Source organism: Phasianus colchicus, chromosome 2 (genome assembly GCF_987193195.1).
Source record: "Phasianus colchicus chromosome 2, bPhaCol1.hap1.1, whole genome shotgun sequence".
Classification (NCBI taxonomy): domain Eukaryota; kingdom Metazoa; phylum Chordata; class Aves; order Galliformes; family Phasianidae; genus Phasianus; species Phasianus colchicus.
In genome coordinates, this window is record NC_143437.1 from 21,728,998 (window position 1) to 21,756,468 (window position 27,471).

Sequence of the window (27,471 nt, forward strand, 5' to 3'; positions counted from 1 at the left end):
CCGCCGCAGCCGCGAGGGGACCGCAAACGGCCGGCAGCCGCCCGCGCCGCCGCCGCACCCCGGGCCGGGCTCCCCCGGCGCCGCTCCCGGCCCCCAGCTGCGCCCGTCCGTCAGGGCCGCCCCCCGCGCGCGGGGCGGGGCCGGGGGGCGCTGGCCCTTTAAGGCAGCGAAGCCCCGCGAGCATTCCGGCCGCATCTCCCCCCAACGGCGCGGCCGCGTCATCGTTCCGGGAAGCAGATGGCGTCATCCCGTCCTCCCGCTGCGGAGGGGCGGGGACTTGAAACAAAGGAATAAAAATAGAAGGTGAGGCCCGGGGCACGGTGGCCGCGGCGGTGACGTCGCAGCATCACAACTGCCTCCCACCCCCATTACGCACTCACACCCCTGAACCGCGCCCGCGCCGCGCATGCGCCGTGCCGCGGGTTATTTATAGGCGGTGGGAGCGAGAGGGGTGACGTAATTCGGCGCTCGCTGCGTCGTGCGCGCGGTGTGTCACGTGCCTGGCGGCGTTCCCGGCGGCCTCGCGCCGTTGCCCGGCAACCGGGCCGGGGGTCCCGGCTTCCCCCGGAGCGCGCCCTGCCCGCCGGGACCTGCTGCTCCGCCCGGGCTGAGGTGAGGGGGCTGCGAGCGGGGCCTTCCGCGCCTTACCTAACGGACAGGGAGGGAGAGAGGTCACCGGCACGCGTGGCGTCCCTCGCAATTAACTGGTACGCGACCCGTTTGCTTCTCGTCCCGGGAAAAGCCCCGTGTGTAAAGCCCGGCTGTGCGGCCCTCGGGGCTGCGTGCTGGGGCGGCGGGAAGCACGGCGCGGTCACGCTGCCCTCAGGGGCTGCCTTGGATCTTTTGCCATTTTACTGACGGTCAGCTCTTCTTCCAGTAAAAAACAAAATGACGTGTAGGTTTCTCCAAAAGTAGTGCCGCCTATTTATTTCCGTGCAGACAACAACAGACAGAAATGGCAGGGTAGCTCCATTTGATAGAGCGGATTCTCAGCTACGAGAAGTGATTTTTTAACGTAGCACCCACCTGCGTTGAAGTTAGCCATGTATTTTCACCAGCGATGAACGAGGGCCCCCGTGCTGCGCTCACATCGCTGCACACGCGGAGGTGACCCGCTGGCACCACGGCTGAAGCACGCCGCCTCACCGTGCTCACACCCGCTGGTTGGCCTCCAAACACGCTCAGCAGGTATCAGTGAATGTCAGTGGGTGCCGACTTTTTCCGCGTGGAGGAGTTCAGTGATGCGCCGTTGCTCCATAGGCGCTCCCTGGTCAGACGCCATTTTGTCAGGCTGCCCCTCTGCCGCCGTCTGTCGCGTGGCAGAGGCGTGGTATGGAGTTCTGGTGGGAAGGGTTGGCTTCTACTGCCAGAACGCCAACATCTGCCTCTGACATCGTGGGCCGACGTCGTAAAATAGGAGGCATTACATTTGCAGCAGCGCTTACATAATAACGATTGTGTATTTGAAAGAGTGCTGGGCCACGTGCAGGCTTTTAATAGTTGCCTTGGTTAGATGGTGCTAAATCGCTGCTGTATTTCTGTGTGTCAAAAACAGCTTCTACAATGATGCTGGGACCTTTTGATCCAGTCAGTAGATGGCTTTTTAGAGAAATTGTCCGTTGAATTCAGTATGTGTCTGTCTCAGATCTGTTGCTTTCTGAATATGTACAACCTACGAGGCAAGAAATAGTTCTTCAGCTTGTGAAGGCTTGTGTCAGATGGTTTGAGCTCAAGGTGAATGTGACAGGCTGCATAAAGCAGTCTGAACTACACCATCAGTAAGTAGCTTCTGAGCCATTGCTAGCTGAGGAATAGTGAGCAAGTGCAAGACTTGAGAAAATGCTCAAGTAGGCAATAAGTACCAATAGCCATGTCTATGAAAGAGCCTGCACGTTGGAAAAGGTGGTGGAATAGTTGCTGATGATCCTTTTCAGTCAGTCCTCCTTTTAACAGCATGCATTCACAGGGGTTGCATATCTGATTTGAAAAGCTTTTTTGTGCAGGAAATGGTGGTGCAGTACAGTGCAAACTTAAGCCAAATACTGCTGTCATAGAGGATGTGAAGGGAAGGCATGCTTGGTGAAGGGTGGCTGCTGATCTGTTGTTGGATCAGCCCATGCAGTGGAAGAGAGGAAAGCAGTGGGCAAGCTTTCAGGCAGGCAAGCTTTCCTCCTTCAACTGCTTTAAAAAAAAAATCTGCAAACCTGTGCCAATGATTTATGCTGTTTCTAAAATTAGGGTTAGAAAACTGTTCTCTATCAAAAACCTAGATTGCTACATCAGTTTCTGTGACAGAAACTTAATAGCTGCTGGTTTTCCATTTGGCTGTTTCTGGTGACATGCTGCTACAAACACACCTCTCCAACAGAAAACTGTTTAGACCAGTATACATGCAGTTGCACAGTTAGTTGCTCTGTGTGCAGGAAAATGGCCCCAAGATGTATTGTCAGTTCTGCAGTTAGCTCTGCACTTGCAATGCCTGCCTCGCCGTTACAAGGATGACTGGATGCCAACAAGGAAAGTCTTTGGAATGAGCTACCAGAACGTCACTGCAAAGCTTACTGTAATTTTGAAAAAATCTGTATTGACTGTACATCCCTGGCTGTGATGCAGTATGCTATTACTGGAACCTCTCTGGAAAATGGTTAAATAATCACCTTATCCTGGAAGAAGTCCCGTGCTGTGAAACAAAGTTTTCCCGAACTTTCCCATTTGCCCTCTGTGGCTTTCAGGCAGTGCTGCAGCCTTACCATCAGGAGCCACCTTCCTGGAAGCCCTTGAGCACCAAGCAGAAGCACGCTGTGCACGTCTTGCATAATAAATGTCCTCTGCAGCAGAACCACCATGATTTATGGATCCTACTCATTTGCATTCCAAAATGTGACGTACTTGCTCAGTATTCTGAACGTCCTGATGGAGGTCAGTGGGATGAGCCCAGGCGGCCTCCAGGCATTTAGTGCTGCCTGTCACAAGCTGAAGGACAGAGATGCCAGGTCAGCAGCTGGAGGACATTTTCATAAAGCAGTCCAAGTAGACCATTTGGATGCCTCTAAAACACAAGCCCTGTGTTTTTGTGGATGCCAGAGAGCACAGGAGCTTAAATTTAGTGTTTAATTTTGTTATTAACCTTCCTGCTAGCCTTTTGCTTTCCCACAGGCAATAATTAGCAGCTGTTCTTTAAGTTCTATGGTGATTAAAGCTTCTCCTCACTTTTCAGTGCTAATTGCTCTTTTCTCTAAGAATATCTACCGTTTTCACATAATCAGAGTATTTAAATTCTTAAGAGAATTGTGAGGGTCTGCATACCTCTAACAACCTGTTTCTGTTGATCCAATTAAACAAAACATTTTTTACTGCATTCTGCATCTTTGCTTCTGAATTTGGAGTCCATTTTCAAGGCAGACTGTGAGGAGTTTCTGGTGGAACTGAAGAAAGGCTCAACAGGGCTCTGTTTTCAAGGAAGAGAAACCAAGAGGATCTCTTTTGAGTTTCCTTTAATTACAGGCCTGAGGGTACAGGGAAAGGAGCAATAATTTTTGTTTCTCAATATGATGTTTGTGATTTAGTTCTGCCTGGAGGAGTTGCTGATTTGTTGCTACACTGTAATGCAACTTCCCTGCGGCTGTAGGGTTTTGGCTGCGTTACACTGCTGGTTGGAGATCGTCTTCCCTTTTCTGTGGGAGCTCTCCAGAAGGCACACAGGAGTTGTATCTGTGACTTAAACATTCTTCTCTGCATTTCTCTCCTCACTCATAAGGATTTCCTTTTGGTATGATCTGGACTTGAATGTCAAGTTGGTTCTTGCAGTTTGGCTTTTTCATTCTAGAGAAAACATGATGCATTTGAAATGTATTTGAAATACCGTTTTCTCATTAGATCGTTAGTTATGCAAGGTGGAGGATGGCAGTTACCCTTAAAGCTATTTATTAAACTGTGGTTGTGAATCTAATGAGGGAAGATGAGATTCAAGAAAGGACATGATGAAAGTTTTGGTAGAAGTGGGTATAGTCAAGGTGATGAAGGTGTGAGAGAAAGTTAATGGCAAAAAAAGGTTTGCAAATCCTCTGGTGTGTAGATTTCTGCTATTATGTGTGAGCAGCCCTTGCTCAGGCAGAGGAGCTAAGTCAGTACTCTGTAGTTTCCTTCTTTATGGCAGTCTTCTTCTGGCAGCACCAAATTCAGGAGTTTTGTGACTTTTTGAGAAGTGTAGAAATTATTTATTTTATCCCTTCTGTGATAAGTTCCCCTCCTAGCAACTGTAAACAACCATCAGTGATCCTGAGCGTTTTTCTTCATGGGTGGGAAGAGTAGTTAACTTGGGAGCAAGGGTGTCAGGAATCAGTCCACCACAGTTTGATTTAGGTAAGTCATTTAATACCTTCTAACAAATAGAAATGATGTTTTGTACCTTATAGCAGTGTGGTGAGCATGTCATTCAGAATGTTTATAATGTAAACAGTGAAGATAAATAGAAATTGCACTTAAAAGGCCTTTTACTGCTTTCGACAGAACAGGTACTGCAGCATCTGTATGAAGTAAAACAATACAGCTATTCATAGAAGCTGCTGTAATCTCTCAAATTTATGGAACTTGTAAGATTGCTCCATATGTGAATAGCTGTTGAAAAGAAGTCCCTTTTTGACCTCTGCCTTCAAAACTTGGTCACATTTCAGAGTGATCAGCTACCTGTGAATTAATCGTGAACTGGAACTCATAAGGATATCATAACTTCTCATTTAACAATCTAAATTGTCTTTCCATTTGATCATCCAGTCCATTCATAGGGTGAGTGCAGAGTTGTTATTTTACAAGACAATGAATTATAGAATTCATGAATGTATTCTTGTTGCAGCTGCTCTCTACCAACAGCATGAATTGAAAGTTTATATTAAACATGACTCTTGATGTTCAGAAATAGATCAAGCACCACTGCTGCATTCTATGTTCTAATCCTCCCTGCCCTCACCTCCATCCCCACCCCCAAAACAGTGTTTCCAATAGCACAGAGTGAGAATATTTCACATAAGTCTTGGTGCACTCAGTCCCTGTAAGAACTTCAGTACTTCTCTATTTGTTTCTTCCCAACGCCTCACATTATCCATTTCCACTTGTTCTTGTTTTGTTTGCTCTGGCATGATATTTAGCATTATCTAACATTCCTAGTGGTCTGGAACTCTCATTTTCAACTGTTACTCAAAGATGTGGACAACTTCATTACTTCCATACAGAAACAAATGTAGCTGTGAATTGCAGTGGGAAACTTACTTTGCAAAGCAGGAATGGTTGCGTAAAGAAGTTTAGAAGTAAAAAAAAAAAAAACCCTTTGTTTTCCCCAAAGGCCCCTGTTTTTATTACTCTAGACTCTCACGTTCTTGGAACTTGTCTCAATCCTTAGCTTCGGAATGCCTTACCAAATGTGAGGAGTCTGAAATAGACTCTGTAGATCATGCCTGCCATTTTGAAACTTCCATAATCAGCAGGGCACACTGTGTATTGTGAAACATCTGTCTTCAGTGAGCACCATGCTTACATATCCCTCAGCTGTTACCCACTCACTTGCACGCGCAGCAGCAGCAAAGCCATGCATGAACACATCTACGAAGGCAACACATTTAAATACTATCAGCAGAAGTGCAGTGTTGGTTGACACTAGAGGTGACAACTGTTGCTCTGTGGGAATTTCATCTTTCCACATTTTTTTCATTGAACAATTCTGAGATGGTATCTTCCCTTTGCTCTACCGTTAAAAACAGCGCGAATAATACAAAGTTGTCTTCTAGGTTGGGTGTGATTCTTTCCCTCTTGAGCAAGTGTCACACTTCTTGCTAAGTGGAGCGATGCAGGACCAGGTGTGTAGGTTTCTGTGATGGAGAAGATGGTTTGTTTGTTCTTTGCTTCCTTTCTTTGCATGGATTGATGTGTGAGCAAAAGCCACAGGTTTGGCTGCTAAAACACACAACCTACACTGTTAAAAGTGAAGATCGTTTTAAAATTTGTTTGATTCCCTTTCAATAACTATTTTTATGATAAACAAAGTCTGTAAATTGAAATTATCTACTGCTTTTTTCTCCTAATACCAGGGATACAAATTTATATTTCTGGCCATTGATTTCTATTTGAACTTGACTGGCTTCTTAAAGCTGTGTTCTCATAAGCAGGGTCTTCTGAGGTTTTGTGATAACGTGGTCTGATTTTGCAAACTTTGTTGGACTGGGAGAATTCCCACAAAAGCTTGTTTCCTTCCTTCCTTTTGCCATTGAAGTCACTAATTTGCTTTTGAAAATACCTTTCAATGATACTTGTCCAACTGTAAGTTTTTTAGCTTTTTACTTTGCTTTCTATCTTAAATAATAATATTTTAAAGAATCAAGCTGTATGCTCCATGAATGTTATTCAGAGTTCTACTGCCAACTGGTTTTTGTTCCACTGCTATTTAGTCTATCATTGCTTTGTGTTTTAGAACACTGGATTGCAGTAATTCTTAGTAGTATCACATGTGATAAAAGCTCCTCGAAACTCAGAAAAAGAATATTCTTGAATCGTTACGCTGTGCTAAACACAGTATTAAGATATAAGTCTTGCTTTAAAGAAATAAGTTTTGCTTTAGCCTCTGTAATTCAGATTGGTTTTAATAACTGTGATTGCAGCGTAGTACCTTGCCTGCCTCCTAGGCAGTTATTCCATCACTGATGCAGTCTTTGACAGCTTGAAAATATAGGTAAAGAAATTAAGGTTTTATTCTTTTGCTCTTTCATAACTGCTGTAGAGTTCTGCAGTTTATGGTTGCTGTTCTACTTAAGTGCCAGGTTCTTCAGTGCTGAAAAGAAGCAGTCTTCAGCTGTTGAAAATAAACATGCATCTGTATCAAAGGTTATGATGATTCATTTTTATGCTTGTTGTCAGTTCTTTGAAAAATATCCTTTCAAATGTAAAAAGATAGATCCTTGTTTGTTTAACGATCCATTAGAATATGTTCCTGTGTCACTGAAACAGTGATAATGGAAAGAGGTAAAAATTGATGATTAAAGGCAAGATTTTAAAGTTCATTGAGAGTGTTTTAGCATTAGTGGATCATATTCTGCACCCAGTAAAGCAGAGATTACCAATTACTTCTGAAGGAGTTTAGGGGAAACTAAATTTGCTGAAATGGTCTGTTTTCACTCAGACTTGCAATACAAGGATTATGTGTTGACGTGTATTTAAACCAAACTGGTGTGTATACTAACCAGATGTTTCATGGGAACATTTTTTGTAATACATTTGAACCATAAAACACAAGGTGACATTTTTTTAATCAGCATTTCTGATGCTTGCATTGAGGATGTGTGTATTCTAACAAATACAGTGCTCAGTGTTATTGTGCAGATTCTTGTTTGGTTACGAAATACAGTGATCTTGGACAATGTTAATGAAAATCTGGATACAAAATAGAGTGACCATTTGTATGAGAGAAAATAACTTAGTTTTAAAAACTAAGTTTCTGTCCATTCTCACTGAGCATGAGGCCAGCAGCAATCAGTTGGTAAGCCTAATGTGGGGTCCAAGAGTGAAAGTGGAGAAAATGTAAGTCCCCTAATTCTTTTTTCCCCTCATGGAGGAGCTTTCAGAGGTGGGACAGTGCTGTTCCAGTGCTGACCCCTTCTGAACCAGCATCAGGTAGCCACGCCAAGAGACACAGCTGGGAGATCATCATCTTCATATTGGAATGCATTAATTTCATAGGTGTTGGCTTTATTAGTTCTTCTAAAAAGAGTAAAGGAAGTTACTGAGAGTTGCTTCTACCTTTTTTTTTTTTTCTTTTTTTCCTCTTAATGTTTCTCAAAGTTATGCTTGACTGTTCAACTGAAATCCTCTAGCATTTATAACAAACTTACACTCTTATTAAAAACAGAAAATCCATGAAGTTTGGACAATTGATGACTATAAATTATCTCTCCGCTGTGTAGTAATGTTACCTCGTCAGTCATTCAGTCACAGGAATTTTGCTGTTGCTGTGTCTGGAAAGCTGACTTTCTCCCAGTCTTTGCTTGGCTCTTAGATCCATAGAAGACTTCTTATTTCTCAGAGAACTGGATTATACATTTATTACAGGATGCAGTAAATTAAAAGGGAACAGTTGCACACAGAAGTATTTTCTGCTCTTCCTTTGTTTGCTTTAGATGATTTACGTAGAAGACATACTGAAATCCACTTGTATCCTTTCTTGTGCATCTTTGGATGCCTTTTCTCCAAAACCTGATGGTTTAAAAGAAGTCTTAAAACATTTGACACCAAGGATGACCTTGAGGTTTTGCAAGATGTGCTGACAATTCTGTGGTAATGTTTTGCATAACATTTCAATAAGACAGTATGTCCTTCCTGCTTGCATCTGCTTTCAGAAAACTTCTGTTTTAGGATGATGGAGTAGTTTCACTTTCTCGTGATTGGCAGTGTCATAACAGGATATAAATTGTGCATAGTGTTTCACTGTGTGCAGATGGATGCAGTTTGGAACCAGTTTTACAGCGATCAGATTAGAGCTTTTCTGAAATACACTATAATATATATACTGTGTAGTAGTAGTAGTGTGCAGGCAGGGCTATGTAAGCTAGTTCTGAAGAAGCTTGTGGTATCTGTACGTCACAGTATGGTGTCTAGCTCGGGTCTTTGATGTGGTACAGTGCTGTTGTGGATAGCTGAGTTCATTTTAGAACTATGTCCAGACAGTATACAAGCTCATATTACATATTGTAAACTTATCTATTATTTCTGAAACTGCAGAGTTCTGGTTTAGAAGAGGATAGAGGCAAAGAACACTTTGTACAGTTTCCTTTATTCCGCTAAGGTAACTTTAGTATGAATATAAGCGGGTCATAGAAGTGTAACAGTAACTTGACTTTATACACTGAGCCATAAGTACATTTTTTATTCTACATTTTACATATTTATGTGCTTGCATAGCTGTGCCTATAGTTCAGCTGCACAAAGAATATGTTCATTTAGCTAATGGTTAAGGCTGCTTTTTGTTAATATTTGCTTATACATTCTTTTGTCTAACTGCCAATGATGCCAACCACTTGCAGAAGGACAGTAGCATCTTAATTGACATCAGCTCGGTGGGTGAATTCCCAAAGTAATAATAGGTCCACTGTCGTATACAAATCTTCAACAGTGATAAAGGCTTTTAGCACAGTGAGGCCTGGTATATAAATTCTAACTAATGTTAGAAACAGCTGCTGGATTTCTTGGCTCTTGATTTTATTCATAAGTCTGGGAACCTGGTCATTTAGACTGTTGATCAGTCTGGAAACTTAGTTCATCCATCCATAGCGTCTACCCAAGGGTTCAATAGCAACTGTTCTAAAGTTGTTGGTGTTTTTTGTTATTTCATTTTGCATTATGGTTTGTTTGCTCCAAATGCTCCCAAAAGCAGCGTAAGTCTCTCCATTGACTTTGATTAGCTGGTCACCACATGACATTACAGTAAGCATATGTTGATTAATTCTCTTTAGTTCCTAACAGACAGCACACATCATGGAGAACCACGAATGACCATTGTCTCTTGTTACTCACTTCAGCAATATCTCATTTTCAGTATGAAACCCTTGGTCCTACACAGTATTACAAATAAGCCACATAAATAAAAAAATCTTGCCACAAAAAACTGGAGTAGTAGGGTGGCATTTTCTAAACTTGGAACTTTCCCAAAATCACGGTCACTGATCCATGTGACATGTTACAAAAGTTGCTGAGATCACTGTTCAGTTTTTTAAGCACGACTTTCAACTTGTAGATGGCTGAAGGCTGCTGCAGTCTGTAGGTGGAAGGGCACAAAGGACAATGTATTACACAGTGAAATGGAACTGTGACTCAGCTTTTGCCTGAAAGTAACACACAGTTCATTCCTTTTATTTCTTCCTGGCTATCAAGAAATGCCCTGCAGCACTGAAACAAGGGAACATTCTGCCTATTTAAATAATGCTTTCAAAACTTACTGGAAAAGGGTGACCCACAGAAAAGTAAAACTCTAACTAACAGTAGCAGTGTTGCTTTCTCAGCTATGAAATTTGTAGTAAGTACAACAGTGCAGCACGATTCCTTATTTTAGGGGCAAAGTGTCTCATTTTGTGTACACATGGCATAAAACATTAGACAGAGGTGAAAACTTTCTGTTAAGATATCCTCTGATATAATGCAGCTTTGCTGTAGTAACACTGACGGATAACAATAGTACAGATGTTTTGGGAAGACCTAAGAAGTTCTGGTAATGGCAAGTGTTTTTCATACTTGGTTTGTGTTATCTCAGGTATCAGGGATGGAAAATTAATGGCATCAGGACAGAATGGGTACTCTGCCCCATGCAGAGATTTCTTTGATGCTGATGAGAACTGGTGTTCTTACATTCCATGAGCAGCTATGTACTGTAAATAATGTAATATTAAATAAATAGGTTTTGGGGAGTGTTCTTCTTGTTTGTCTTGACTTTTTGTTACTACGGACCATAGTTTCTACTCTGCTTCTCACACCACCTAAATTCTAAAGCTTCCAGACCAGAAACCCTGACACCTCTCTGCCAGGTTTGCTGCAGAACAACGTAGTAAACTAAGCTCTGCATGTGCTTGTTTAAGAAAGTTTCAGAAGTTACCACAGATACACTAACAGGATTATTTTCTTGTAAAATCTTTGTCCCATTTCATCTTCCTAGCAAGTGAAATCTCTGTCAAAGAATAACAGAATTATGTAGAAAGGGACATCTGGAGACTATCTAATTCAAAGCACAGCCTACTTAAATTGGGTTGCACAAGATGTTATCCAGTCAAGTTTCAAGCATTTCCAAAGACAGAAGAACTGTCTTCTCTCAGTAACTTGTTGCAAGGTTCAACTAAATGTCACGGTGAATAATTTCTTAAAATATAATCAGAATTTCCCTTCTTGCAGCTTGTGTACATTACCTCATCTAATGCAGTCCTATCACTGTGCCTTTCTGAGGAAAAATTGACTGTATCTTCTCTACAGTCTTCCATTAGGTCATGGAAAACAGCAATGATCTCCTCTTAAAACCGTGTAAGCCTGTTTGCAGTGCTGCTTTGGTGCTGTGTAACTGTCCTCTGTAAGATTAAAGTACGTGTCTTATCTTGGGGAAAGAGAAGGTTTGTTCATCTTCAAGGCCTTTCTGTTAGACTCCCAGAACGGTAGGTGAAGAATCAATAAAAAACCTGGAGACAGAAAAATACATAAATATATTTTGCATTGAATTGTCTGACCTTTACAGTCAGAATAAAAAAAAGAGTCAGAAGATGCTTCCCAGTATTGTATTTCCACAAACAATATAGGTGCTGTAGTCTACCATTACAGTCAGACACAGTGATGTAACAAAGTTGCTTGAAACTCTACACATCCAACCTTCCACTTCCCTTTTTGTTAATCTCTAAAACCTTTTTGGGTTCCACTCCTGCTTGAGATTTGTGTAGCAGAATTTGTTCTATGAAGGAAAAAAATGTCATTTCTGTTGTCTCCCTTGTTGTGTATGGAAGTATTCTTCCCAGTACTGAGCATGTAGTTTTTCCCTGGATAGTCCTTTCCTTCCTTGATTCCAGTAGCATTACAGGCTGAAGTGTAGACTGGAAAGCCCTAGTGTCATTTTTCTTTGAAGCAAGTGCCCACGTTGACATTGCAATCTCTACTTATGTTGGAAGCAACTTCAAACTGGTTCAAACACCATCCTATTCTTACTCTTTTTGATAGGTCCTCACCCGTGCCAGCAAACTGCTTACGCCCACAGCTAAATTCCAGATCTGGTAGAAACACTGCATGAGATAGATCCAGGAGCAGTTCTCACATGTTTTCTCTGCTATACCCTAACCTTCCTCCTGGCTGGAAAAGTATTTCCTTGAGGTGAACAGAACTGGTCAAATAAGAGGTTGGCGATTCTCTAGAGTGCCCTCTGGTGAAACTGCCACCACGTGTGCCTCTCCCTGATGCGCTAAGAGGGTGCCTGCTAGGGGCTGCTATCAACGTGGTGCCTTTGGGCATCCTGTCTTACTCTGTGTCACCATCACATGACAGAAAGCAAGACAGATCAAAGTGGTGTGCTCTGAGCATTCTGGTCAGAAGCACAGAAAAAGACTTTGCATCCCACACAAGGCCAAGCAAATTCTGAGTCCAATGCTCAGGGGCTAGCCATGAGTGGAAGAGCTGTATCTACTTCAAGAACAAGGTATGAAAAGGTTAACAGTTTTTCTCCTCTGCATAGCACGCATCCCTCACCATCTAATATTCGTCTTGTGGAAATTTCTATTGCTCACTGAAAATAAAAGTCAGTCTAAGGAAACATTACATAATATATTTTTTTTATATAACAGTGCATCTGTTTGTGACTTTTTCTGTCATAGCAATACTTAGTATCTTTTGGATTAGTGTTGCTGTTGTCTTCAAGCCTAGGATAAGAAATACCTTGGAGTAGACTTTAGGGAACATTTTTGTTCTCTGCATTAATGTTGCTTTATTTCTTTGTAAGAGGCACAAAGCGTGTCTTAGAATATTCCGGTGACATCTCTACTTGACAATTAAGTTTCTAAGAATTCCTAATGGAGTGAGCTTCTTAATCTTCTTAGGCTTTAGTATTTTTCTGAATTAAGATCTGTTTCATTTCCTACCTGAGAAAAAAAGAATTTGGTAATAACTCTTAACAGAGATAAAACGTGTGTCTTTTTACTAACATGCCAACAAAATCATGTACTGATTATACATTTAGGAGCCTTTTTTTTTTTTTTTTCATTCCTACATGCAGATATCAGGGGATGAGAGCAGAAGAGTCTTATCTTCCTCCCTATGTTCTCTGTCTCTTCTTATAGATGACGTAGCATCCTGCTCCGTATTCCTGTATCCTGAATGCAATTTGAGCACAGTAGTCATCGGAAGGGAGATGCAGTCAGAATGCTTTTCTGTAGAGATATCCACCTCTCTGGTAATATTTTTAAGGCCTGCATTATGAGCACAAGCTGAGAAATCTGGAAACTGACCTAAATTGTGCTACTGACTGTACGTGGCTCTGACATATGAAGATACAAGCCACCCCTCTTAGATCACTGCATCCTGTGCTGGCAGAAGAACATGGATGAATCTGAGTTGGTGTGGAAAACTCAGGTATAGTGAGCAACCACATGGCTGGGACAGCTTCTGTGAATTTGTTGTCTCCAGGCAATGGACTTTGCTACTCTTAGAATTACAAGTAGATTGTTTATTCTGAACGCTTGGACGTGATTGTGAAAATCTGTGAAGCACTGGTAGCATATGAGCATTGTAAGCAAATACCCACACTACAAAGTGATGGTGTGAACAACAGCTGAGTTGTATATATTGACTTTTGCCTGTCCTTTCATTTGCCAGTGCCATATCAAGCTATGTTTTTCATATACAGGTAGGACTTAAATTACTGTCAATATTTAACTTACAACTTGAACTAGGATTACAGCAAAACCAAATTTAATATCAAAGAAGCCTGCAGGAGTGGCTCCTGGATCAAAATAATAGCTGATCTGACATGCCAATCTCATGTATGGGCCTTTTGAAGAATGAAACTATTCTGAATTCCTACAAATACAAAGGCAAACCCGAGGGAAGTGAGGTCACTTTTCATCTAAGCGTGTAGATTGAATCAAGGACTTCAGGAGACCTAGTTATAAATTTGATTTGCTAATCTTGTGTACAAATTACTATCCTTATTGCTATTACAGAGTTATTTTCAATACCAGTGAGCTTCTGACTGCCTGAACCATTTTGCCAACCATTGCTGAGCTCTGTGCTGCCCCACCTAGATTGCTGCAAGTATCCCAGCAAATTATTCTAAAGCTAGAACAGGCATGTCTAGGTGATACTGCAGCCACTGTTATGACTGCATTTTTAATTACTGTGAATTAATATAATTTTTTCCTTTATGAGGACAACTCCTGGAGACACTGCTCTTTTTTTTTTTTTTTTAATTGTTTCTGTTGGTTGAAGATAAAAGCTACTTAGACTAAATAGTGCAGAAGTCTTTTTTTTAATGAATCAATGATGTATGCCAGTGTGAACACATCTTACATGAAAAAGTAGTGTCAGTTGTACTTCACATTTCTAAAACTCTTAAGAAATGAGGTACTCAAAAGATTTTAAAGCAACTTTAAGTAGGACATTATGATGCATCTATCTTGAATAATTCTGGATTTCTAAAAGAAAATATTTTGTTGTTGAATTATTTTATACATACGTAGATTTAGTCATGCTTAGAATAGCTATTTAGTCATGTTGAGATGAACTATGGATAACTATGCAGATGTTTTGTGGTGGAGAAGTGATAAAGCGGCAATATAGAATATAAAAGTGGGATGGATCATTGAATTAATTTTCAAGGTATGACTTAAATTGATGAAAGACAATTAAATCCTTAAATTCACTCATTTTCAATAGGTAATAGCTGCAAAAAAAAAGGGCTGATAGAATACTACATGATCTGAAATTTTCTAGTCTGAATATAATTCGATCTAAATATACTTATTAGTGACTTAGAAAAGTTGTATGTTAATTAAAACCACATACTCAAAAATCTCTTACCTGAGATACAAAGTGTTTAGTGAATAGCTAATTTAAAACCAATATAAATGACCTCCAGGAAAAAAAAAAAAAAAAACACCTGCTGAATGAAGACAGCAGTTCTGCTTTATAAAGAGTGCTTTTCTGGGAACCAGTGGTATGGTAAATCTCCATTTGTTTCCCACGTGAAAAAAATCTTTCTCATTCCTTGTTAGATGTACATATATAGCCACTGTCTTCTACATGAATCTTGGTTTAGCTACTGGTAGCATGCACTGGGAGGTCTCACTGGCGTAACTGAAATACAACTATGATGTGCTGGAAAAATATGATTTCTGGATTCTTTTTATGCCCTGTACTGGATGTGTTGTGCATGTCATAGAATCACAGAATCATAGAATGGCTTGGGTTGGAAGGGATCTCAAGGATCATGAAGCTCCAATCCTCGCACCACAGGCAGGGTCACCAACCTCCATATCTAATACTACACCAGGCTGCCCAGAGCCCCATCCAATCTGGTCTTGAACACCTCCAGGTGGCATCCCCAGCCTCTCTGGGCAGCCTGTTCCAGCGCCTTACCACGCTCTTGGTAAAGAACTTCTCCTTGATTTCCAGTCTAAATCTTCCCTTCCTCAACTTAAAACCATTTCCCCTTGTCCTTTCATTGCTCTGAATGCTGACGAGACTTCCTCTCAAATGTTAATTCTGTATACAGATAGCTCTTCCTCCTAGGTCAGCAGGACTGTTCTTAGAAGGACTTGATGTCATTATCCATTTTCTTTTGCAGTTACTATTGAAATGGCCATCTTTTACCCGAGAATGGGAATTTTTCACATGAAATCAGACAATACTGTTCCATTTGACATCATCAGTTTAGATTTTTTTTTTATTAATGCAATTTTGTATGCGTTATTCCTAGTTATAAAATACAGTTAATTTGTCAAGTACACTTCAGAGTACATACAGGACTATATTCAGGATAACTATCTTGGAACACGTGTCTATAGTAACCTATAATTTTATCTCTTCTGCCAAGTACTTCACAAAGTAATGTCAAACTCATTGTTTTTTGCATAAGAAGTTGCTTGACTTGTTAATGCACAAAGTGTAGCTAGCATAGTTTTATTATGTGTTGATAAGATCCTCCATATGATATAGGGCTGTCAGTGGGAATGCTATTGATAGAATAGGATCAGATGCTCTGTCCCCTATCGTAAATCCGGTGTCTATATAGGCTGGGTATAAATTCCAGATTCTAATCTCTATGTTTCAATGTCCATATGTAATAATGTACCTTGATATACAATCCACTGTATTCATTTAGAAAAAATACAGTTTATATCCAATAATAATTTGCTGCTATTCTAATGGATATTTATCTTTTATGTTAGTTTTAAATTAGAGTAATTTTCTAGTTTAATATTTTCTCTGTGACTTTCTAACCAAGAGTTGTATCATAAAGGAACCAAGGAAAAATATTAAAACCTACCTGGCACAGATGATGCATTTAAGTTTCCTTGCAGATTGCCCCATATTGTCACATGCAAACGAAACCCTTTTACAACTGATTTTTTTTAATCAATGTTTGTTAATATTACAGAACATGTTGCAAAAGAACAGTCATTTACAATAAATCTTTAGTTTTCATTCTTGTGTTCTAGTAAGACTCTTTGGAAAGTATTGGGATTTTGTGTGACTCATTATGGTAGGGAATTCTTAATCTCAAATATACATTCTATGGTCCTTGGAAAGTACACTGTTGATTGCACAGGAGGTGTCTGAGTTGCTTAATATATTACCAAACACTTGATTACTAAATAACGCTTTACATAAATGAATTTTGCTTACAGAGAAATTCCATGGTAGATACAATTTACCACAGGCTTAAAAGTCAAAGAGAAGATGTGTTCAAGGCCAGGTTAGATGGGGCCCTGAGTAGCCTGATCTAGTGTCTGATTTAGTTGTTGGCAACCCTGCCCATCACAGGGAGGTTGGAACTAGATGATCTTTGAGGTCCCTTCCAAGCCTAGCCATTCTATGATTCTGTGTTTTGTTTTTCTCGAATCTGTGATCTGAAATGACAGTGTAGGAGGGAGGTTCACTGTGCCAGAAGCATTTGTTAAAATCCAAAACCCACTCAAAATAAATCTAGTTTCATATTTTGTTATGTACTCTGTATGGGAATTAGGCTTGTCATCCATGCTTGCAAATCAAGCGTGTTACTATTATTTCTAACATAAGTGTCCCAGTCAGAAAACTTGTACTAACCACTGTAAAACCTGAGTAGATACTGCTTATCTCAAAATAGTACACAGCAAAATGACATGATTTTGTAGCAAGACCAGGAGAAATTGAATTATTCAGAGTTGGAATTGTGAATGGCTTTTTTTTTTTTTTTTTCTCATAAAATTTGGTGAAGCAGAAAATCTGGATTTGGAATGAAATATAGATTAGATTTTGTAAACTAGTTCGAGATATTTCCTCTCATTACCAAACATTCTTCTACCAAGTCTTCCATACTAAACAAGCAATCTGGATTGCATATGAATGCTTATGTCCAGCTATGCAGCTATGAATCAATCAGCTCCCATTATCCCCAGTAACACTGGCATCAGCATGGTTCTTCACCATATAACATTCAGTGAGGGTGTTATTTTAAGCCAGGCCTTGACTCGTTTACAACATTTAAAATTGTCACTGCTCTTTACAGAAATGTTGGTTTGAGGCTTTGTTTTTTTGTTTGCTTTTGTAAGTTAATGGACTAAATACATTCTTATAGGTTACTGGGTTTAACGTTAGTTTTTGTATTTCTCATGTTTTTTCTTTATATGGGTTATTCCTTCTCCTCCTATAATCCCATATACTGTAGAAGCCTTTGCTAAACTTTCTGTTGTGTGACTTTCTTCTTTGAAGTCACACCTCATATTTGGTTGCTGACTTCATTGTGCTTACTTTCCTGAACGCTTTGCTATATTGGCTTAAAGTTTTAATCCATTACAACACTTAAGTACTGCATTACATACGTAAGATAAAAAACAAAGACCAAACTGGATAATGATACGGACCCAAACTCCATGTTCACCTGATGAGAACTGTGAGTTAATGGTGGTTCTCTGAGACGAATTAATTTTCCCTCCCTGTTGCTCTTCTTCCAGCCTTTGGAAGTTCGGATTTTTAGGGAAGGAGCTAAAAACCAGAGTCATTCTCTGAAGTACATGGAGATGGCAGGATCAGCATCTACATGAGATTCTGGAGAGATTCAAATACAATAATTCTGTTATAATATTTGTTAATATTTAATTTTGTTATAATATTTGCAACCTATCCCACGCCCACCACCCTCTGATGCAGACCCTGTCCCTCACCCCCAGCTGCCCTCCCCTGACGCAGCTCCATGCCGTTCTCTCAGGCGCTGTCGCTGTCACACAGAGCAGAGCTCAGCGCTGCCCTCCGCTCCCTGTGAGGAGCTGCAGCCGCCATCAGGCCTCCCCTCAGTTCCTCTGCGCTGAGCAAACACAGGGGCCTCAGCCGCTCTTCACACACCTTGCTCTCTAGACTCTAGATAATTCACCATTATTTTAACCCACCTTTGAGCACTCTCTAATATTCTTATATTGTGGTGTCCAAGCGTGCACGTAGTGCTTGAGGTACTTGAGATTGAGACCACATCAATGCAGAGTAGAGTGGGACAGTCTTTTCCCTCGATAAGCAAGCAGTGCTGTTTAGCATGGTTTCTGCCCTGTCTGTGTATCAGAAAGCTTTTTGTTGCGTGGGCTTTCCAAAAGATTTCCATATTGCAATGAGCATGCTCTCAGGACTCTGGCAAAATTCAGGAAATGTCTTCAGCCACATTCCTTAATTCAAGAAAATGATATCAGTGGTATTTGATGAGCAAGGTAAAGTCTAATGCTCAGGACATTAACATTTCTCTGAGTATATTGCCTTAATTTTTAATAAAGCTATATTGTTTATTCCAAAACTTCAAGGAATGCTCTTGGTCTCTTGGTATTGTTTTGAAATTTCCAATCGTAGCACCATGGAGCATTTCTGGGTGATCAAGTGAAGAAAGTCAGGAGCCACGCTTAGGGCAGAAGAGTAAGAGCTTGTAGGGAAGGAAGGATGAAAGGTGAGGGAAGTTATGATTAGTGAAATAGATGGAATTAGGATTGGTGAAATGACAGTTCTGGTAGCATTTTTGTTTTCAGAAACATTTTTTTCAAATCCAAAATGTTCTGTTAGAATGAACAGATTTTTTTGTTGCTGAGAGGCAGATGAGCTGCTCAATTTTTCCAGTTTTACAGCCAAGCAAGAACGAGCCTGAGGGAAACAAGAAGATTTACCGTTATGTCATTTACTAACTGCAGTTATTAGTTCTTTATTTTCAAGGCTCCCTTGTTCAGGGAGTTTCCAGATCTGGAGATCAACATTCTCAAACTGATAAAAATATTCCAATCATGAAGTCTTGTAATATCTTGTACAAAGACCCTTGGAATTTACCAATTTACATATTGCTCCATATGCAGGGTTTAATTTTGCCAGTGAACTGTGGAAAGAACGACTGCCATTAGAAAAGCTTTGTTTGACTGGGGAGGAATACACTTAGTGGCTAATAGTTGCATCAAATACTTGCAAAGTGTATACCTTGTGAATAAGCATTCTATTATGGTTTTTTTAAAAAAAACTCTGGTGGCTTTATAGATAGACTGATTTACCAATAAGAATGTTGGTTTCTCCAGTTGTGTTTCCTATGTAACATTATCATTTACTATTGGAAATGGTCCGTTTGTGACTTGTTGGGAGGAATGAATAGCGCTGCTGAAAAATGTGAGTTGCCTCTGGCTTCATTATAGTAGGCTTGTATTACAGTGATCGTGATGGCACCTACAGTTCATTATTAGTCTCCATCAGTTCGAGCAAGGAATTCTGAGGCTTGGTTAGTTGGAAATTTTGGTTATTCCTTTCATGGACTCTTTAAATATTACCTATTTGTCTTTTACATGTATAAAATATTTCTTAAGCATGGTTTATTAATTACATGTAGCTTAAAAGTAGTCTATTAGCTTTGATAAAAACTTGGATTAGAAACATCCACTGAACATATTTGTATTCTAGGAATTGCTATTTAAAAATCCATATCTGGAATTCATACTTCTAGGAGGGTGGAGTGGAATGCTATTGTACCAGAGGTACAATAAAAGAGGTATCTTTTGGAAAGAAAAGCTATATATGGTCAGTAGGAATTCTTTTCAGGGCTGTAAATCTCTGTATCATTAAATCATGTGTATATAGCTGACTAATTATTTCTGAACTTTCAGATGGAATATATGCTCTAAACAAAATGATTGTGTAACACTGTTAAACAGCTGTTATTTTTTGCCTCACAGGTGCCTACATTTCAGTTTTATTGAAGTAATTTCTGGATACCTTCTAAGTCAGTTGCAATGGTTAAAATTTTTTGTATGCCTGTATATTTGAATATTGAACAGATTTTTGACCCTGTCTCCCGTAATATCCTCATAGCTAAACTTAGGAAGTTTGGGATAGATGAGTGAACAGGGAGGTGTACTGAGAATGGGCTGTCTGGCAGAGCTGAGAGAGCTGTGATCAGTGGCACAGCCTAGCTGGAGGCCTGTAGACAGTGGTCAGTTCCCCAGGGTTGGTACTGGGTCCAGTCTTGTTCAACATCTTTATCAATCATAGAATCACAGAATGGCTTGGGTTGGAAGGGGCCTCAAAGGATCATCAAGTTCCAATCCCCCTGACACAGGCGAGTTTGCCAACCACTAGATCAAGTAATAGACCAAGTTGCCCAGGGCCCCATCCATCGTGGCCCTGAACACCTCCAGGGATGAGGCATCCACAACCTCTTTGGGCAGTTGTGCCAGCACCTCACTTCCCTCTCAGTGAAAAACTTCACCCTGACATCTGATATAAATCTTCCCTTCTTGAATTTAAAACCATTCCCCCTTGTTCTATCACTGTCAACCCATGTAAAACTTTTCCCTTGTGTTTATAATCTCCCTTTAAATATTGGAAGGCCATAATGAGGTATCCCCCAGCTTCTTCAGCCTTTCCTCATAGGAGAGGTGCTCTAGCCTTCTGATAATCTTCATAGCCCTACTCTGGACTGTCTCCAAAAGTATGACGTCTTTCCTGTCCGGGGCCCTAGATCTGGACACAATACTCCAGATGGGGTTTCAAGAGGACAGAGTAGAGAGAGACAATCCCTTCCCTCACCCTGCTGGCCACCCCTCTACTTTAGCCAGGATCATTTTCATACCACATGAGGAAGAACACTTCTGCAGTGTACGTTTTTAAGTCCTCTTTTAATGGAGAATTATTTTGTTCTCTGCTGACTTTTTGTTTTATGGGTTGCAGAACATAACGGGATGTCTTGTGTTGAGATTTTAACATTAGCTTTATATGATTGCAGAAAATTGTGTAATGATACAATCCTTATGTTTGTAAGACTAAGTATTCCTGAAAGCAGAGATTTCAACTGCAGCCTGTTAAGACTCTTCTTCACTTAGAGGCACTAAAATTTTAATCTTTCTTTTTTTGTTTGTTTGCATACAAATAATCATTGGTGTTCTGTGTCACTGCACAATTGCCAGCTTTCTTTCCACTTCTTATTATGATGTTGAGTTATTATGACTGAGTTGAAAATAAGAACTCACGTCCTCCTCTGGGGTTGTAACAGAGGCTTCTTTATCAAACTGTCAGCTGTTTACCTGAAGCTGTAACTCAGTTCCTTTAAATCACAGCACTGTGATGAAGCAATTCTGCTACCGCAGATTCTGCTTCGTTTTTGCCGTAAAAAAATTGGATTTGGCATTTTTCTGTGACTGGAACTGTTTTAAGACATAATTTCTTTTTGTATTTAGACTTTCTGTAAAACACTTCATGTGCTGTAAAAGATGTGTCATCTCAGAATTGAGTCACGTGTTTAATTGCAAATGACTTGAGCTTACTGCATTTTAGTGTAATTCTGTGATGTTCTCACCAAAGAAACAGCACATGATTATTTGTAAGCTTGCCATATCTAGAAGGAAATTTGATAAGGCTTTCAGAATCTGCACCGTAACGTTAGTAATTGCCATGATCCAATAAGGGAGCCCTCGGTGGTGGCATCACTAGAGAGAGTAAGCATGGTGTGACTGCTGCTGGCTTCTCGGATCACGCTGTCTAATGAAAGATTCATATGGAGATGATGCTTTGTAACAAATATCTATTACTGCCACCAGGTCACAAGCTTGATTTCAGCCAATCAATAGAGTTCATCCTCCTAAAGGTAGCTAATGACAGCATGCTTATGAGAAATGAAATGGCCTGCAATCTAAGACAGCCTGCAAGTTCTATTGTGTCAGCTTTAAAGAAACAGTACTCATTTGTTATGTCATTTGAACCTTGGAAAGAAAGAAGAGGCAGGGAGAAACTGCCAAGAAAACTTCTTAAAATTCTGAAACTCAAGACAACTGAACTAAGGAAATTCTAAAGTTAAAAATAAATTGTAATTAAAGCTCTCCACAGTATAAAGGAAATAGAAAAAAACAAAACAAAACAAAACATATTCTTGGAGCTAATAGTATCTGAAGTAAAAACAAGTATTTAATTTGACTTCAGGGTTCAAGAATCAGATGTACATGAATGTCTGAATCCTTAATCCTAGCAACGGCTCACTGGCCCATGAAAAGCAGGGGTTCATGTCCCCTTCTGTGTCATATTGACCCATCTGAGAAGAGATGAAAAGAAACTCCTGTTCTTGCACTTACAGAGAGCCAGATAATTTTCAGTAACTTAAAAGAGTCTCCAATTCATTTATTTATGTTTTTTTTAAACATTTTAGTAGTCATATTAGTTCCAGAAAGAAAATAGAGATGTGGGTATGTGTTTAATTATTGCCCTCAGGAATGATCCTGTGAGAGACTGGGCAATCTGAGAACTGGGGAGCAAAATGAGGAAACACAAAGCCAAGACTTTCTTCTGAAGTTCTCAGTAAAACCTTTGAGCTGAATCTTGCATCTCTGCTCCTATCTGAGCAGTGTTATGCTGTGCAAGTGTTGGCAATGAATTATTTTAACTACACGTGTATTAAGGTATGGTAATATATGAATAATGGAGCTTGACTTTTGAGCTACTGATTATTAGACCTCAGTTTTCCAAGCTGTAGAGTGGGAGATCCTTACTTTTTCAATTAAAAATCTGTTCAAATTGTACAATGAAAGATTCTGATTTTCATAGCAAAGTAGTATTGTCCTCTGTGCATATATGGGACCATACTGACCTGGCTCCAATTATTCCTTAGGTACAAAATAGCATTACAAAAAATTATGTCAATTTATTTCCAAATTGAAAGTAGTATTCATTTAAAATTTAGGATACTTACTCTGTGTGGTAATTTCTTTCTGCCTAGCTAAGTAACATAATAAGCTCTATGAGTCTTAACATTATTTTAATTAACAATGCTGTTTTCCTTATACCTGGAACAACTTGAAATTTGTCACAAATATCTTCGTGATAAACAAATAAATTTTATAGATGTGTGTGTATCAAATATCAAAATAGAACCCAGGAGAATATCTGTGCCAACTTTATTTTCCAGGAGCACAGGTGCATCAAAACACTCCCTGGCAGTGAGTAAGCAGTCTATTTGATGAGTAAGCCACTTTTAAAGCACTGAACAGCAATTCTAAGAGCAATTTCAGACTACTTTTACACTGTTATAAGAAAGCTGTATATTGTCATTAGATGATGTTTCTTAATGTTTATCTTTGTAGTTTCTTACAATAGAGGTGGGAACAAATTAATCACCTCTAACTGCAATTTGAGGTTACAGTCAGATCTTTGCTTCAGTTAATAACAAGTTAATTTTTTCCCTTTATATCGATTGCATTTTGCTTCCAGGCTGCACTCTGATCTATTGCTCTCATGTTTCTTGGATTAACTCAGATTTCTCATGCTTTCTATTTCCGTTTCCTTTTCCCTGTTCTGGTAAGTGCTTTAAAGTTTTAAATGTTTAAATAGAAGCTCTTTCCCATAAGGCTTGGAATTTGCCAGGATTCTTTCCTAGAAGAGCATCATGACCTATCTATCAGTCAGCACAAACACACAGCAGATGGATGCTGCTGTGTTCTTATGCTATTTGACTTACATTTGTGGCCTTGGGCAAGTCTCTTAACTACCTACCAGGGGACCTGTGAGGGTTAATTAAACAAGCAGTGTGCCATGTAATGCTTAACATAGTCTGGCTTGAGGATTACTGTACATTCACTGTAAGCCTTGAATATGGACGGTCTGGGGAAATTGTACATTTTCAGTGATCTTGCCTGAAGAGCAACAGTAAGATTCCTGATTCCAGCAATATGAGAGTTGTTTTCATGAAGCAACCAAATTCTGTCATTTCTGCCTCTCTTTAGTGGATGATAATGTTGCTAAAGTTTCCAATAAAGTTTTCAGAAGAAGTAAAGTTTATCTACATTTGTGAAGATCCATATTGACATAAATTTCATACCCAAAGTCCTGGAACAGAAGATGGATAAAAGAGATGTCCAGAACACAAATGTGCTAAATTTGATGTCTGGAGAAAGGACAACGTAGTACATCATGGTGGTCATATAAATTGTAATTATTTACTCAAAAAGCATATTATAAAGGAAATATTCAAAGTATTGATTTTTATTAGCTTGTTAATAGTTTGATCAGACATTTTTCTTTCAGAAGACATTTTATCCACATCTTTAGCATCTATCTTATTAGTGTTTTACTTGGGAACTCAGGTCATATTTTTTCTGTAATTGCTCTGTTTTGATTTAATTTAATTTTTCTTGAATATTAATGAAAAGACTTTACACCAATAACTTTATTCTGATTAGTTCTTTGCATCCTAACAGAAAATTTTAGTGTCACATCACAGTGATGGCTCACAGTCATCCTCTGGTGGATCTAATACATCCTATTTGTTCTCCTCATTTGTTATCTCCAGCTTGTCACAGGAATTCATAACGTTATGTGTATGACTGTGCACTTCATCTAATTCCACTTTTTTTTTTTCCGTCATTGCAGAGTTACTCATTCTCTTTTGGTGTGGAACACAGTCTTTCTTTGTATTAACAGCTTATTACAGACATAGCTTCTGTGCCAAGGTCACAAGGGAAAATATTAAGCATGTCCCAAGACTTGAGGAATTATCCCAGCAGTTTCTCTTCAGCCTGATGTTTTTCTGTTTTCTTTTCAACCAAGCTACAGAAATATAAGGGCATATATTTCAGTTTTACCTGTTGACTTTATAAAAGAGCCTGAGGTAGTACAACCCATACTTGAGTGTGAAAATGGATCTTCCATCAGTGGTCAGAGAAGTCTTGGATTCCAGAGATTCTTCAGGTGTCTCCACTCAGACCACAATGCCATCACTACATTTTTCAAGCCAAATAGCACATTTGATTGCAATTGCTACTTGCTCTGGCTTTACTCTGATGTCACCAACGTTTTGCTTTGCAGCTACCAGGGGTGGCACGTGTTTTTGGGCACATTTCAATAATAGAACAAACTAGTCTTTGTCAGTGACTGGAGTTTGAGTTTTGTTATCCACAGCATAGAATCATTAAGGTTGGAAAATGCCTCTAAGACCATTTAGTTCAATCACCAACCCATTACCCCCTTGCCCAGTAACCACGTCCCTCAGTGCCATATTTACTCTTTCTTTAAACATCTCCATGAGTGGTGAGTCCACCACCTCCCTGGGCAGCTCATTCCAATGCATTGCCACTCCTTCTGAGGAGAAATTCTTCCTAATATCCAAATTGAACTTCTCCTAGCACAAACTGAGGCCATTCCCTTGCATCCTGTCTCTGTTACCTGGGAGAAGAGGCTGATTCCCGCTTTGCCACAGCCTCCTCTCAGGGCAGCTGTAGAGAGCAGCAAGGTCCCCTCTGAGCCTCTTGTCCAGGATGAACAATCCCAGTTCCCTCAACTGCTTCTCATAAGACTCGTGTTCCAGACCCTTCTTGCATGGTATATTGTCAGGTGGTCCCCAGAGGAGTTAATAATGTTGCACTGTTAGTACAGAGTGCCCCTTGTCTGTCTTACAGGGGAGACAAGATAGCAAGTTAAGTTTGTGCTGTAGGGCTGTGGAAAGGGTGAAAAACAATTCATCCATTTCATGAATTGTTGGAACTAAAGCCAGTGATCAAGAATTGCAGTGTTAACATAGCAGATGGCGTGACTTCTTAAAAGCTTGTTTGACACATTTTTGGCACAGCTAAGTTTCTAGTTGAGAAATTTTTGCAGCTCTTGAAGCATTAAAGCTGTCAACTGGATTAAATGGCTGTTTAATATTTGTAAGGAATAGTGCTTTATCACAGAGATGCCTTTCCCTCCCTGTGATTAATGATAAGTGAGCTGCTCCAGGAGAATGGTGTGGAGACAGCGTCAAAGGCTTTGCTGAAGTCTAGGCAGACTGTTTCAATGGTCTTTGCCTCATCTGCCTGGCAAGTCACCTGGTCTGAGGTTAAATATGTATGTTCTCAAGGTTTTATTAGGTCAAATCTCGATCTGCTAAGGATAGAGACTGCAGAATGTCTTTGGGCAATTTATGCTGGTGCTTAGCTGGTGAAAAACTTCTTCCTTATTTCAAATTGGAACCTTTGTTTCAATGCGTAGTTTTCCTCTTATCCTTCTGCCGTGCAACACTGCCATTAGATGCTCTCAAACCACCTCTTCTCCAGGCTGAACAAGCCCATTTCCCTCAGTCTCTCCTCACTAAGTCTGTGCTGCAGCCCTTGACTATCTTGGTCACCTCTCAGTGAATTCACTGCAGTTTATCAACACCATTCTCATAGTGGGATGGCCCAAAGTGGATGCAGCATTCTCAGTACTGTTTCAGATGTGCTGAAGTAAGTGGAATAACCACTTCTTAACCCTCTGGCTATGTGTTTGGTGATACAGCTCATCCAACTAGTTTTTTACTGATTGCATCAATTCATCAATAAATCTCTCTCTCTCTCTCTCTTTTTTTTAATTCACTTAATACATTAAGTAACATTTTATCATAGAAATGCATTTAAGCCATGATACTTAGGGACCAGGGTGGTCTGGAGGAAATAAAGGTATGGATAATATGACAGCTTTTAAACCTGAATTTATTTCATTTATTCTTGGCTGATCCTGAGATAAGAAGTCTCTAAAACTGGGAGTTCAGTGGAACATGGTGTTGATGCTCCCAAGTTGGTGCTTTATAATGACATCTCAAATCTAGGGAGCTTTGTTAGCTCAGATGGAGTGCCTTGGGAACCATGTCATTTCTGTGCTCAGGCTTGCCTGAGAATCCAGTACTCATATTTGGCTTAGGTTTGGTGGACTTCAGCTAGCATGTACATTGCTGTATTAAGTATCTCTGCACCTGTGTCCTGATTTATCTGCAGAGTAGGTAGCCCACCCAAGAATGTGCCTGAGTTATTGGCTTTGCACTGACAATAGAGTCTCAGTAACTAGGTGGTTCAGCCTGAACATGTGTGTTTTTAGTTCATATTTTCCAAGGCAACCTCCTATTTGTATTTTGCAAGTGATTTGGCAAATAAAAATTGAGTCATTTGGTAAAGTTTTCTATCTGATGTCATTCACAAATTAAGCAGATGTTTAAATGACCCCATTTACGTTTACAGTTATTTGCAATTGTAAAAATAAATAGGGAGGCAGGAATCTCTTTAAAACTAGGTCCTGAATATTTTGGTCTTGATTTTGCTTTGGTTCAAACTTCTGAAGAGCTCACTGCTAGTGTCAGTGGGAACAAGGTGGGACATGTTTATAGGATATAGACATTACGTAGACTGGTAGTGGTGCGATGCTTTATATCACTCAATGTTAAGTGGCTTGCCTAGAATCACTTTCAATATTATTTCTTGTTCCCTGTACAGTAAAGTATGT

At 39.9% G+C, this 27,471-nt stretch overlaps 1 protein-coding gene across 15 annotated transcripts in view; it reads left to right on the top strand.

The window, feature by feature from the left end:
- The first annotated feature begins 111 nt into the window (after positions 1 to 111).
- The window catches only part of PACC1 (proton activated chloride channel 1), an 80,377-nt gene continuing 53,017 nt past the window's right edge, over positions 112 to 27,471 (top strand). For 7 of the 15 annotated variants that reach the window (XM_090135068.1, XM_090135073.1, XM_090135075.1 and 4 more), the window contains exon 1: positions 514 to 707. The gene's annotated coding sequence lies outside the window, so the exon portion shown is untranslated. Of the gene's footprint in view, positions 304 to 469; positions 708 to 27,471 lie in introns of those variants that run through there. The other 8 variants (XM_090135070.1, XM_090135072.1, XM_090135077.1 and 5 more) reach the window with 5 other exon arrangements.